Source organism: Mustela erminea, chromosome 2, assembly GCF_009829155.1.
Source record: "Mustela erminea isolate mMusErm1 chromosome 2, mMusErm1.Pri, whole genome shotgun sequence".
Lineage (NCBI taxonomy): Eukaryota > Metazoa > Chordata > Mammalia > Carnivora > Mustelidae > Mustela > Mustela erminea.
In genome coordinates this window covers 143,553,151-143,563,428 of record NC_045615.1, presented here as the reverse complement: position 1 = coordinate 143,563,428, position 10,278 = coordinate 143,553,151, and the positions used below count along the sequence as shown (strand labels likewise).

At 37.6% G+C, this 10,278-nt stretch overlaps 1 pseudogene; it reads left to right on the top strand.

Moving 5' to 3' along the window:
* The first annotated feature begins 7,221 nt into the window (after positions 1 to 7,221).
* LOC116585120 lies at positions 7,222 to 8,270 on the top strand (annotated as a pseudogene).
* The last annotated feature ends 2,008 nt before the right edge of the window (positions 8,271 to 10,278 follow it).

Genomic DNA, 10,278 nt, shown 5'->3' with positions numbered 1-10,278 from the left:
TTTGCCTATAAACGTATGTCACAGTAAGAAAAATTGGGAAAAAAATACAGATTGCTCTCAGCTCTACCACTCTCCCTAAAAATGAACTCAGAAAAATGTCACCTTTGAAGAGGAAGGTCAGCAGAACACTATTGTGAAAGCAGAATTGTACTTGGAGTCACGAGATCTACATTGAAATGAGATAACCATTCCTATTGAACCATGACCAAAACCAATTTACCCAGCAAATCCCTGGGTTTTCCCTCTACGAAGTGGTAATAAAAATACCTATCTCAGGGTTTTCTAAGGCTTCAGTGACAAAATATATGAAAAGACATTATATTTTACTAATGCTATTTATTATTGGAGATATCTGTTGCTGCCTTTATGCCTAGAGTGTTGCCAAAGTCTTTGACAATGCTAGTGTAAATATTTATTATTATTGTTTAACTACAAGTCAACAGCCTATTATGTGCCAGGTCTTTATGAATTATCTCATTAACCATCATAGTCCTACTGTATAAAAAGCATCTTTGATGTCATCCTTGACTCCTATTAATCTCGCACCCCACATTCAATCCAACAGTGAATCATCTAAAATCTACCATCATAATACAGTCAGACTCTGTCCACTTCTTAGGACCTCAACTCTACCATCCTGGCCTAAGAGACTATCTTATCTTCCCTGGCTTTCTGTAATAGCTTCCATCTGGCTTTCTGGCTTCTGCCTTTCCCTCACTTGCCACTAGCATGCAACCCACCCAGTCTATACTCAAAACCATACCCATGTGATCCGTTAAAAATACAAGTCTTATCATGTCACTTCTCTACTCATAACTCTTTAATAGCCTCCTCTAAGTTAGAATGAAGCCAAAATCCCTACAATGGCTTCTCAAACTTTCACAATATACCTACCTCACACTACTTTTCTGACTTTGTCACCTACTCTCCAGTTGTTCCCCATAGTCTACTCAGGCTGTTCATAGAACATGCCAGGCAGAGCCCTGCCTCAGGGCTTTTGCATCTGCTCTTACATCTGCCAAGAACACTCGTCCCCCAGATGACTTTACGTCTTGCTCACTTGCCTCCTTCAGGTCTTTGTTTAAAGACTGCTTTCGCAGTCAGCCCATCCTGACTTCAGATGTACTTATTCAGCACCTTCACTGTAATACTTTCTCACCCCCTTTCTCTATTTTACTCCATATTAATCATCACTATCTGACAGATAGGTCAGATACCATATACTTATAAAACACTTATGAGTTGGGATTCCTTATTTTGGAAGTAATAAAAGCACGACTCAAACTGGATTAAACAAAAGGGAATCCTTTTAACCAGGTAACTAGAAATTCCAGAGGTAGGACAAGCTTTGGAAGTGTCAGTCTCTATTTCCTGCCATTCACTTTCTACTTCTACATACTAGCTTTATCTTCCATGGCAGTAAAAATGTTGCTACAGAATCTCAGACTTTTCACCTATATACCATACTAATCAGAGCAAAAACAGTGTGTATCTTATGCAGATACATTGCACTTCGCACTGATAGGACCAACCTTAACCAATCGCAGAGGCCAGTGCAGTGCCATGCGCTGATTGACTTAGGCTCATGTCATTGCTCATCCCTGAACCAATCTTTGTGGCAAGGGATACTATTGCCTATGTGAAATACAGGCTATGCACAGAGCTGGGGATGATGTCCAGCCTACCCCCGGGGAGCAGAACAGATGCTGGAAAAGCAAGTATAATGCCCATTACAGCCCTGTGTCTGTACCTAATTAGAGAAAACCACACCTTAAAGATGAAGTAACATTGCCAGTAAGTGGTAGAGCCTAGACTCAAAGCAAGATCTACCTGCATCCAAAGCCAACACTGTCAGTTAAATTACATCTCAGTGACCACACATCACATAAATTCCTCATAATCCCTGATATTTTCTATTAAGAAGGACATGTATTTAAATGAGCTGATCAAAAGCAAATGTTCAGGCAAGAGGATAAGTATTAAGGGGATTCATAAGGAGTAGAAAGATAAGATTTCTTTCCTTCTCACATTTTTTACCACTTTTTCTCCTCCTCAGTGGAAAATAGTGGGACTTCTGGCATAGTAACACTCTTAAGGTTGTGCTACGAAAAAGAGTACAATTTTGTAAGAGCAAAGTTGATTCGTCTCATTCATGCACCGTTCTCATTAAGTTTGAGAAACTTAAATCTGCTAGGTGAGATTTACCCCTGCTCTCCCAGGATTATCTTAAACTGAGACCTTCTTCCAAGAGTGAGTCAAGACCTAGAAATGAACAGAAAGAGGCAGAAAACGGTGGAGGCAACAAATGTGAGGTGAATACATCATGTATCAGAGTCTACTTCTGTATGAATTGATGGGAACCTCGATGCAGCATCCTCAGAATTCTATCTGTGTTCCTGACCCACTGGTATTAATTGTTTTCCTTCTGGTACCTGCACTCCCTTTCAGTATTACAGAGACATAATGAGCCAACAATTGCTTCTCAGGCCACCTAGAAGTCTTTCTTAAACAGCATCATAAACAAGATGTATTTATTTATCTGGAATTTATTCCCTTATATTTTCCTTGAAGGCAAACAACCAGAATCACAAGAAGTTTTACAAATGTAGTATAATGCTTCTAGTTTTATTTTTATAGTCTGGTTGCTTCTAGGAACAACAAATTCAGCAAGTTGAGATACTCAGTGTAGATGTCAATCACAATCATTATCCAAAGGTACTTCAGAACGTATCGGGCTATTGCTATAGATTTTTTTTTAATTTTTTCTAATAATAGTACCCTATTCAGATATATATACCATGATTGTCTGGTATTTCTACGTGATTCACAAAGTCTTAAAAGGCCTTTATTTATTTTTCTCTGCTAATCCTAGCATTTGGCCACCTGAGGAACTCAATGTCAGGTGCAAAAGCTAGAGATTGTACCCTGCACTTCCTTCCCTGGAACCATATGATTTTCATATCTGGATTAAAACGGGACCATTTATTATCTTTGTTTTTAAGCAGAGTAATCATAGGAAGGGGAATGCATTTTATGTTTGACATTTGAAAATAAAGTCAAGAGAAGGGCACAGTTACTTCAGATGAATTTAGGTCTAGAGCACCTTTCTAGATCAACTTTTGAAGGAAGAATTCATAAAATGAAATTTCAAGAGCTGCTTAAAGAAAATGAAGGCAAACAAAAACTAAGTAGTAGGTGAACTAAAATATATGTCAAGTATCATACTATTTACTTTAGATGTGTTAACTTACTTAATTTAACAACAATACTATGAAGTAAATATATTCCCCAGAAGAGGAATCTTTAACTCATGAAAGACAAATGTACTACCCCAATAATAGAGCTAAATTCTAATACAGTTTCAACTGGACTTACAAACCAGTGGGTACTGGTAAGTATTTTCCAAAGCCTATTTCCAGAAAAAAAAAATAGTGCCACAGAAAGTTGAGAACCAATACTTTAGAACCTGAACAAATAAATTCAGGAGACTTTGGATTAAACAAAGCCAGTTATTCTTTTAATTGCAAGATGAGACATTTATATACTAATTATGGTGCAAATCTTGAAGACAAGATGTATTTATATAGCATCTCTGCAACTCATTTGACTGCTGAAGCCCTTTGCACAAGCATCTTGGGATACTAATATGTGTTCCATGGAATATTCTGAGAAACAGTCTGACTTTGCACTAGCATTCACAAACAGAATAAATATTAATTTTAGGAGCTCAGATGAAGTTTTATGCTTAGACGTTTTCATTAAGCTTTGCATATGTAGATCAGTGAGGATCAAGTGCATAAACAGAAAATATGCTAGCCTATGCTCTTGCTGTATAGTGGGCCATTTTAAGCCAAACAGACAAAATGGTTCACTTGCCAAAATAAATGAGAACATGAACCAAAGGTCCATAGTGTAGCAAAGTGAAATAAAATTCTTGCCAAGTCACCTTTGCAAAGGAGAAAAAGAGAAGAAAAATGTAATGATGGTAAATAGCTCTATCAAAGAGTTTTAGGAAAGGAATTTAATAAATTTTCTATTGTAAATAATGTACAATAAAGCAGGCTATTTGACCTTCTCCAGTGATTTTAGTTGAAGAAATGTAATCCTAGGGGACAATGTTCACGGAAAATTGTCCATCAAGATGTTGGTATTCATTATATTTACCAGTGTGTGCTTGAGGCCTAAATAGAACATGACTTATACAAAGCAAATCCCATAGCATCCTTTTCTGGAACAAAATCTAGCTGGTTTTAAAACTGAATTGGCAGAAGGTACAATGGTAATCATTTCAATTTTCAGATATAGGGATATCTTATAATTCAAGCAAGTTGTTTTATATACATACGTATACACATGTTTATATACAGACTTATACATATATATATATATAAACATGCATACACACATTCTGCTTCCTTTCTCACCCTTCTTCCTTTTACCTGGAAGTTCCTATAAGACCTCAAGCAGGCCCTTACTGATGGAAGGTGATGTTTTCAATTGTCCTTAAATTTCTCATCTTGAATGAGGTTATTCTGAATTATTTCTCATAGGCTGTGCACTATAGTTGAGCTTTACAGACTTGGATTTGACTCCAAATCACAATATAAAATAGACCTCATTCCAGTTATTTAACTTTTTTAAAATTCATTTTCCTCTTCTATAAAATAGACTTGCTGTGAATATCAAATTATATGTTACTGTAAAGTGTGCAGCAGAGTTTTAGGCATATAAGAAATGGTAGCTATTATTAAGTTTTGACTGTTGTGAACATGAGCCCATCTAACATTGACAAAGGGAATCAACAGCACTGTACTATTCTTCTCAAATGTTTTCACAGAGGTATCTTTAACAACAAAGAACAGTAACTTGTGCTCAGCACAGAAAAATGAAGACATTTCTTTAGTGTGTTTTCATCTTCTAAAACAATGTAAATTTTGTTTTATATTCAATAATACATCCTTGTTTAATATAAAAATACTTTCAAATTGCTTACACACTAAGGAAAATTAATGGCTGCAGAAGACACTAGGCAGGAAATAACGACCTTTGAGAAACACAAGTTTGAAGAGCCTGTATTAGGTCACACGATCAGTTTGTAGTTAGTTCCCCTTTACTATAAACTTGGGTTGTGTTCTATAATTTCTTAACCATAAATATTTACTGAATGCTGCCCTGACTGTGCTCATGGGGGTTGGGCAGACCCAATAAGAGCCCTTCTCATTAAGGGTTTTAATGAGAAGGGTGGTGGTTTGAAATAGCATCATAAGAAGGACAATACAAATCATAGTCAAGAAGAGGAAAAGAACAGTTTGGCAAGGGCCTTGAGTCAGGTAGAAAATAATGAGGACAAAAGAGAAGTTAAGCACACCAAGAAATGGATCAAGGCTAGCAAATCAGGAAGGAGGCCATGAATGACAGGTTCCTACCAAGTGTAGGAACAAGTAAACTAGGGCAATGCTTATCAAAAACATACAATTATACTATGTGCCATAATCTATCCAAGCCAAAAAAGCAAGGTCTTTATCCCTTAAAATCTAACAATTTTAAATGAGACAATAAAGACAAAGATAAATATTTATATCTTTTGTCTGTTTTAGAATCCAATATTAAAATAGCTAATACCTACTGGACCAGTACCAGGCATCAAGACCTTTTCTAAACACTTTCCAAGCATTAACTCAGTTAATCCTTAACAAAAGTGGATATAATCAATTATTTCATTTTGCTGATATAGAAATAAGCTTAAAGAGGTTAAGTAACTTGCCCAAGATTATATATCTAAAAACTAGAAGAGCCAAGATTCAAGCTCAGGTAATCTAGTTCAGTGTCATACTTAACCACCAAGTGATCATGTAATTAGAAAATGAAGAAAGGACTAAGGAAAAAAAATGAGCTCACTGGGATTGGTAGCTGAAATATCCTAGACTGGTATATTTGTCAGACTTTCAGGGCAAGGGAAGGAACACTAACTAAAAATAGTTTAAGCAGAAAAAGGATGAATTAATCTATGAAACTGATTAATTCAGAAGTTACTAGATTCAGACACAATTGGATCAAGTAACGCAAATTATGTTATTAGTTCTCTCTCTCACCTGCCCCATCTCTCGGGTTTTATTTTCTCTGTGCTTTATTCTAATTTTATCATATTACAAATTTACCCATGGGTTTCCTCAATGCATCCAAGGAAGTTGGCCCATCAAAAAGCCACTTCAAAAATCCATAGAAAAGAGAAATGTTTCTCTCCAACACCCATATGTACATCCCAGGGAAGGATTATGACTGACTCCGCTTGGATCTCCCAAACATATTATTCCGACCCAAAAAATGGAGAATTAAGCTTGGCCAGGCCTAAGTTAATATGGACGTACAGACATGGGCTTTTTAAATACAAGGTGGGGGAGCAGAGGGATAAGAGAAAAAGTGATCTGTTGGCTAGAAACAATAGCTAATAATAAAGTCCATTACAAATGGCATATGGAATTTGTTTGTCTTGAGTCATGGGACAATTATGATAGACGTGGTAGTTTGGCTGAGCTGAGATCAGCAATTGACTTTCAAACAAGCTCTAATAACAATCATAGTGATTTCAAGAGTAAGCAACTGTGCACCACTTTATAGTTGAAAAGCATTTTTCACACATTACTTACTTTGAAAAAAATGATTCACTTTCCTTTCACTTTGGCCAGAAGATGGGTTCTCGTTTGCTGTCATCTCTTCAGAGATTTACTCTAAGAAATATTGATTAAAATGTCTAATGTTTCACTTCTCCAAAACCAGCTTTATAGGATATGGATGATATAAACACTCCAGAAGCTACATTGTTTAGCCTTGATCTCAGCAACTGCCCTTTAACACAATACTCTGAACCTCCCACATCCGAAGCTACTCTCACCGAGCCATTCGTCAACATTTAAGAACCTACTAGGCAATGCCCTACTGATAAAGCTAAAGTAAAATTTTTTAATGTTTGAAATAGGACCCATTAGTCTCAGCATATAAACTCACGCATGCTATAAATGTAAGGTTGAAACTGTAAAAAGAGTGCTGATGTCAAAACTATTTTAAATTTATAATGTTTACATAAAGCATCTCAACACGGAAAGTTAAAATAAACTATAGGCATAGATACCAGCGAAATGTTCAGCGTGCTTTGGGTAGTTAACAGATTAACAACATGAGTAAAATTATATATTTAGCCTGACACGGACATCAGCGTGGGTGATGGCTGCTGCTTCCCTCGTGCCCATATTGGCCACCCAGGTGCCCTGGACCACACAGAACTGCCCATCTGCCATCACCCCTTCCACCTCTTGGTAGTTGAAAATGAAGCTGTTGTCACTTTTGGAAGGAAACTTGCCTGGCAGATCAAGCAGGAAATGCAGCAGGAGGTGGAAGAATGTGTGGCATCAGGTGACAAGCAACCACACCTGAGTGTGGTTCTGGTTGATGAAAAGCCTGTAGGTCACTCCTATGTCCTCTACAAAACCAAGGCAGCTGCAGAAGTGGGAATTGACAGTGAGACAATTGTGAAACCAGCTTCAATTTCTGAGGAAGAACTGTTGAATTTAATCAATAATCTAAATAATGATGGTAATGCAGTTGGCCTCCATGTTCAGCTGCCTCTTCCAGAGCACAGTGAGGAGAGAAAGATCTGCAATGCTGTTTCTCCAGACAAGGATGTTGGTGGCTTTCATGTAATTAATGTAGGGCAAATGTGTTTGGACCAGTATTCCATATTATCGGCTACCCCACGGAGTGTCTGGAAAATAATTAAATGAACTAGCACTCCAACCCTACGGAAGAATGTGGTTGTGGCTGGGAAGTCAAAAAATGTTGGAATGCCCGTTGCAATGCTACTACACACAGATGGGGCACATGAATGCCCTAGAGGTGATGCCACTCTTACAATATCTCATTGATACATACTCCCGAAGAGCAACTAAAGAAACACACAATTCTTTTGCAGACATTGTGGTCTCTGCTGCAGACAGTACAGATCTGATCACAGCAGATAGGATCAAGGAGGGAGCAGCAGTCGTCCATGTGGGAATAGAGTTCAAGATCCGATAACTGCTAAACCAAGTTGGTTGGAGATGTGGATTTTGAAAGAGTCAGAAAGAAGGCTGGTGACATCTCTCCAGTCCCTGGGGGTGTAGGTCCCATGGCAGTGGCAGTGCTAATTAAAAATAAGTACCGCAGCAAAAAAGGCACTGAAGCTTGAAGAGCGGGAAGTATTGGAGCCTAAGGAGTGTGGAGTAGCAACTAACTAACTATTGTACCTTCTGTCTGTCAGGAACAGCTCTCCAAGTAAGTTCAAGAGGCAGAACAGGCCAGTAGATTTTCTTCTAAAAGCCTACATCTGTCAGTGGTAGTATTCTCCTCTCTGTCATAGCTAGGTTTGTACTCACTACTACCTCTTTATACTATCACCCTTCACATTCTTTTTGATGAAAATAATCACTAATAAAAGTAATAAAACATTAAACTGAGAATCAAAGTGAAAAGAAAAACATCTGTAGGGATATAGATCAATCTTACCATAGTGGTATATTTTTCTGAGTCCAGTCAGCAAAACAGAAAACTAATTTATTACATTACAAACACCAGAGTTATTTAACACAGGAGTTAGAAGGCTAAGAGAATGCAGAGGAAACACTAAAGGAAACCCAGAAGTAATAACTGCAGGAAAGAGCTACCATATCCTAGGCCTGGGCAACAAAAGGGAGATGAGGTTATAAGAATCCAGATTCATAAAGGAGGGGCCTGGAGGAGTGAGTTCAGACATTTGTAAGGATCCCATCTGTTTCATCTGTACTTGAGGCATCCCTGAGGCTGGTTCTGGAACTGCCAAAAGAACATGGAGACTGGGGCAAATTACCACTGTTGGGACTAATCCTGAATGAAATGGGAAAAAACTGAGAAGTGCCTTCTCCCTCTTCCCACACCCCATTGATAAAAACCTTCCAGGAAGCCATCTGGTAAAGCAGTCTGGGAAATGTCACTGGCAGAGGCACAGTCCCAGCTGCCCCAGCCACAGCATCACAGAATAAAGGAAGGCACATTTACTGCTGAGGACTCCAGATAATAACTAGCTCAGCTGGCTACATCTGGAGATGAACCTAAAGGTGGGGAAGGGTTTTGAGGTTTCTGTGTTGTTTGAATCTGTTGCAAGAAGATATCTAGCTCTTACTTGAAATTTTAAAATGAAAGATTTTTAAGGGAAGCTTTAAGTTGATTATCAAATGAAATATATTTATATTTGTCCAATACACTCATGAAAGGAATAAAACTATTTCATAAGAAAGATACCATTTTCAGGGGTGGCTGGGTGGCTCAGTGGGTTAAAGCTTCTGCCTTCAGCATGGGTCATGATCCCAGGGTCTTGGGATCGAGCCCCACATTGGGCTCTCTGCTCAGCAGGGAGCCTGTTTCCTCCTCTCTCTTTGTCTGCTTCTCTGCCTACTTATGATCTCTATCTGTCAAAAAAAAAAATAAATAAATAAATCTTTTTTTTTTTTAAAAGAAAGATACCATTTTCTTTCACATTATGCAATACCTAGTACAGTGTTGTATGGCATGAAGAAATTTCTAAATAACTAATTTAAAACAGATTTTTACATCCAAATATATTTTATGGTGAATAACTAAAAATAGAAAATGCAAAGTGCCCATATTTTGTCAAAGGGCTGAAAATGGTGCTATAAATTGGTCATGAGGAGAAAAGATCAAGACACTGAACCAAAAAGTCCCGGCTTTGGACTACCGGCTCTACCATTTACTATTTGGGCAAATTGCTTCATCTTTCAAAGACTCAGTTTCCTCAATCTATAAAATGAGGAAAGGATTCCCAGATGAAGATGTGGCAGCATCTTAAGTGAAACTAGATTAAATGGTTGTCATTAAAGAGAGCACAAAACAACAGGATTTTAGAAATTATTGATTGAAAAAGATTGAAATTATTCAAACATAAACTTTTCACCTAAGACGTATATTTCTCTAGATCTGGGTTGATGTTACAGCTTTTCCTAAACCGAGAATACAAGCAGACGCAATAAAGGATTGGTTCATTAGAGATTTGATGCTGTTATTTGAATATGTCTAATTTGTGTAAAGTATAATATACTGGATGCTGTGCTAACCTCTCCCAAGAAAAGCCTAACTGATTGGCTCGCACAGTCATAAACTTGAGACACCACCAACATACACACAAGCAAAGTATGTTCTTGGCTTTGGGACTGCCATTGCTATTTGCAGAGACTAGTGATGTTTGCCTGATTC